This window comes from Balaenoptera acutorostrata, chromosome 7 (genome assembly GCF_949987535.1).
Source record: "Balaenoptera acutorostrata chromosome 7, mBalAcu1.1, whole genome shotgun sequence".
NCBI lineage: Eukaryota > Metazoa > Chordata > Mammalia > Artiodactyla > Balaenopteridae > Balaenoptera > Balaenoptera acutorostrata.
The window spans coordinates 24,624,569-24,629,504 of NC_080070.1; the positions used below are offsets into that span (position 1 = coordinate 24,624,569).

Consider the following 4,936-nt stretch of genomic DNA (forward strand, 5'->3'; position numbering starts at 1 on the left):
TCCCTGTTCCTGGAACAGAGCTCCTAAAGCCCTTGGAATTTCCTGTACAGAGAGTAATAGAGGTCTCTTTTGTTATGTTAAATAAGGTGATTTTTGGAAAGCCCCTAAGGATGCCAGTGGAGCCAACCCAGTGATTAGAGGGTTGGAACTTATGGCCCTCCCAGCCCCCCACCCCATCTCCCATGCAGGGAAAGGGGCTAGAGATTGAGTTCAGTCATCAGTGGCCAATGATTTAATCAATCACACCTATTTGAGGAAGCTTCCACAAAAACCTGAAAGAACAGGGTTCCGAGAGCTTCCGGGTCAGTGAGCACGTGGAAGGAGATCTGGGGAGAGTAACTCACTTGGCGAGAACATGGAAGCTCCCTGCCCTTTCTCCATACTTTGCCCTGTGCATCTCTTCCATCTGGCTGTTCCTGAGTTATATCCTTTTATAGTTAACTGGTAATCTAGGAAGTAAAATGTTCTTCTGGGTTCTGTGAGCTGCTCTAGCAAATTAGGAGGGGGGTCACTGGAACCTCTGATTGGTCAGAAGCACAGGTAACAACCTGAACTTGTGGTTGGCTTCTGAATTTGGAGGGTGGGGGTCAGTCATGGGGGGACTCAGCCCTTAACCTGTGGAATCTGACACTATCTCCAAGTAGGTAGTGTCAGCATTGAGTTAGAATGTAGGACACCCAGTTGGAGAATTGCTTAGTGTAGGGAAAAACACACACATTGGGGTTGGATGCAAAATTGTAATTGGTGTCAATTATAGATAATATTCTTTTAAAAGCACCCCAACAGGGGCTTCCCTGGTGGCGCAATGGTTAAGAATCTGCCTGCCAATGCAGGGGACACGGGTTCGAGCCCTGGTCTGGGAAGATCCCACATGCTGCGGAGCAACTAGGCCCGTGAGCCACAACTACTGAGCCTGTGCGTCTGGAGCCTGTGCTCCGCAACAAGAGAGGCCGCGATAGTGAGAGGCCCGCGCACCGCGATGAAGAGTGGCCCCCGCTCGCCACAACTAGAGAAAGCCCTCGCACAGAAAGGAAGACCCAACACAGCCAAAAATAAATAAATAAATAAATAAATTAAAAAAAAAAAAAAGCACCCCAACAAACATGCTTCCTCCAGTAGTGTGGTGGCCATCAGTTGCCAGAGTATGTGAATTTGTCCAGCACTCATGGTGCTGCCACCAGCTCCGCCGCAGGGCCCTAGGGAGCAAAGTAGGCCTGTGTTACTTCAGAGGTGGGTAACGCCACAAATGAAAGGAACAGCAACTTAGAGTACTTTGGCTCCTTCCAAGCCAGCGGGGTCCGCTGGAAGTCCGAAAGCAACCTCCCTCGTCAGATCAGACCCCAGACCCACCTTATGTGTTACGCAGGCCAGAGACCACGATCTCTTTCAGAGACATGGCAAATTGAGGCCCAGACAAGGAAGATGGCACGGGATGAGGCTGGGATACAAGCCCAGGTCTTTTGACACCTGGGCCAGTGCTCTGTCCTCATCTGATCTCCGCTGCCACCTGGCCTGCCCACCTCAGGGCCTCTGTTTCCCCCTTTGCACAAAAGAGTTCCCTGAAGGAGTGTGGGCTTCCTTTGCCCTGCCTGTCACCAGCTCCGCGATGTTGTGGCCTAGAAGAACCCATGGCTGTTGAGAGGGGCAGAGCCACAGCCATGGCCTCTGGATCAAAATAGCGGAGTGTGGGCAAAGCCAGGGCTGAGGGGCTGCCAATCAACTTCAGCCTGGGATTCCTGGGGCCGTCCACCCCATGCGAAAGGGGAGCCAAGACCCATGGGGGTGAGTAGGGGGGAGGGATGGTGGGCTCCTCCATCCCCTCCTGGCTTGAAGCTTTTCTCAGGATGGGAGAGACAGAATGAAGAAAAACATCTCTCCCCTTCTCATTTCCCTTCCTGATCCTTCCCAGGCAGGGTGGCGACAGCTTGGTCATTTGAGAAGTGGATGGAGCTTACCTGAGGGAAGGTGGTCTGGCTGTGACAGGTTTTCAATCCAGTTTTGCAGCATTGTGATCACGGTGCCCCCTTGGGGGCCGCTGGGTTTGGACATGGCTCCTTTCTCATGAAGCCTGGCTGGGCAGGGCTTTCCTATCATCTCAGGTGATCTTCACAACAATCCTGGCTTAGATCATTGAGGGGCAATTGTTCCCACCCTAGTCTCACAGCTGATGGAAACAGGATGACACTCCTAGGATCCCTTGGCCGCTGAGCTAGGACCAGGGCAGGGCTCCGACCTGGCCCAGGGCTCTATCTCTGGGGCCTTTTACGGAACTTTTATTTGAAACCGCTTTTTTGCCAGGTACACCAAGTGTTTTTAGGGTAAAGAAAGGTTTCTCTTTTTCACATTACATAAGAAAAGGAAGGACATTTTCATCCTCACGTGGTCTCTGGACGGCAGTGAAACATTTTAAAACGTCTCGTAGAGCGAAACCAGCAGCTACCTCTGAGCAGCAGCTGCGCTGCGGCCACCCAGGGCTTCTCTGGCCAGTGTCGCTCCCACGGGTCTACAGTGCGGGGCTTATCTTTGCAAACCTCTTCAAGGGCCTTTCTAGCAAAAAAGAAATGAGCATTCCCATGGTGGGCCTAGATGCTGCGGGAAAGACCACCACCCTGTACAAACTGAAGCTGGGTGAAATCGTGACCACCGTTCCCACTACAGGCTTCAACGTGGAGACTGTGGAATACAAGCACATCAGCTTCACTGTGTGGGCGGCCAGGACACGATCCGGCCTCCGTGGCGCCACTACTTCCAGAGAACAACAAGCTCTCATCTTCGTGGTTGACAGCAAGGACAGAGAGCGTGTGAATGAGGCCCGAGAGGAGCTTATGAGGGTGCTGGCAGAAGACGAGCTCAGGGACGCCCTTCTGCTCGTGTGTGCTAACAAACAGGACCTCCCCAATGCCGTGAATGCAGCCGACATCACGGACAAGCTGGGGCTGCACTCCCTGCGCCACAGGAACTGGTACGTTCAGGCCACCTGTGCCACCAGCGGGGACGGGCTGTCCAATCAGCCCCGGAACCAGAAGTGAGCTGTACTCCTCTCTCCTCCCCTCTCACTCCCTCCTTCTACCCTCGCTTTACTCTCATGTGGCAAACGTGCCCCTGGGGTGTGAGTGCCAGGAGCTGTCTCCATGGTCGGTCACAGTGTGCTTCACCATGCTGTAAATGTGCAGACGCAGCCTGCAACTGGGTTTTTATCTAATGTAAATAGTTTTTGTTTCCAATGAGGCAGTTTCTGGTACTCCTATGCAATATTACTCAGCTTTTTTTATTGTCAAAAGAAAATCAACCCACTGTTTAGTACTGAGAAGGGATTTTAGGCACACGGGTCATCCAGGAGTCACTGTGTCAGACAAGCCCGATGCTTCTCCCCTGGGCTTTAGATCAGTGTTGAAATCCATTTTGGTGGTTGGTTTTTAACCCAAACTCAGTGCATTTTTAAAAATAGTTACAAGTACAAGATAAGGAGAAAACTTGAACACACAGAAGGGAGAAATGTGCCTAGCGTAGGTTCTGCAGTAATGGCCTGAGTCCGGTCCACCAGTGATCTGTTTCCTGTTGGGAACGTGAAACGGGATAGAACCAGCCATGACCCATTCTGCATGGTCACAACAGGGTCCCTGTGATTTGCTGTCTTGAGTCATCCCACACCCCATAGCATCTGTGTTTGTTTCTGTGCTTACATGGCCGCCCAGGAGATGGGCTGGAGGCTGCAGCCACTGCTCTCAGACCCCTTGGAGGAAGCCCAGCCTTTTCTGGGGTCAGCATGGGCACTTTGGTTGGGATTCTCTGGTTTGAGCGGGAACCTTGCAGTCCCCTTGCTTGCCTGCTCTGGGCTCTCTGGGGTCTCACCAGCGGGAGCGCGGGTGGTCATCCTTGAGCCCTAGCCCCTCGGAGCCCCTGTCTACATGTGCTTTCACTCCCTCAGCCTACAAGGGTCAGATTTGCCATCGAAAAATGATAAGCTCCACTGTTTTCTTTTGTATTTTGATAAACACTGAAGAAGCTGGAGCTGTTAAACTTTATCTTGGGGAAAACCTCAGAACTGGTTTATTTGGTGTCGTGGAACCTCTTACTGCTTTCAATACACAATTAGTAATCAACTGTTTTGTATACTTGTTTTCAGTTTTCATTTCGACAAACAAGCACTGTAATTATAGCTATTAGAATAAAATCTCAACTATTTAAAAAAAACTTCTTGTAATCAATAATGCCAAGTTTTTATGATAAAGTATTAACTTAAAAATTAAGTCCTTTGCTTGACCAGCTCCTTTCTCCCCTACGCCAGGGCAAAAGACACCAGTCTTCACATATTTTTATAGTTATTTTCCTCCCTCCCTCTCTCTCTCTCTCTCTCTCTGTTTCCTTGGCTACCAGAAGCCAGATGTACTCATGCACATCAAAATAAGTGAAGAAGACTTTGAGTGGTGACTACATTTATTTTGTGATTTCTTTGGCAGTAGCCAGGACTCCATACCTTAGTTTTGCATTGGGGTTTGCAAATATCGAAAGGGTGGATTTGCTCTACTCGGTTTTATAACTGCCTTTCCTGGAATTCTGCAAACATCTCCATTCCCCTGGAGGTCAGATAATGGCTATTTATTTTCCATAGTCATGAAAGCCTCTGGGGAGAGCCATGGCAATTTGACAAGGACTATTGAAGGAACATCAGGATTGAAGTGACTGCTCAGGAAATCACATACCCTTGCTCCTATCTGCGGGGACAGCTGCCAGCCGGGCTCTCCTGTCTACAGCCAGCTGTGCACGGGTGCAGCTGGCGAAGGGGAAGAACCCTTTGCCTCCCTTTCTCTCTGCAAGAAGATGGGTGCACTAAACTCAAATAGAATAGTTCATAACAGCAGCTGACAATTGCTGAGCACTTACTCTGTGTGGCAGGCATACGCTAAGGATTATCCCACTGAGTAAAATGCATATC

General features: G+C 50.2%; 1 pseudogene; it reads left to right on the forward strand.

The window, feature by feature from the left end:
* Window positions 1–1,069: 1,069 nt before the first annotated feature.
* LOC114237049 (ADP-ribosylation factor 1-like) lies at window positions 1,070–4,164 on the forward strand (annotated as a pseudogene).
* The last annotated feature ends 772 nt before the right edge of the window (window positions 4,165–4,936 follow it).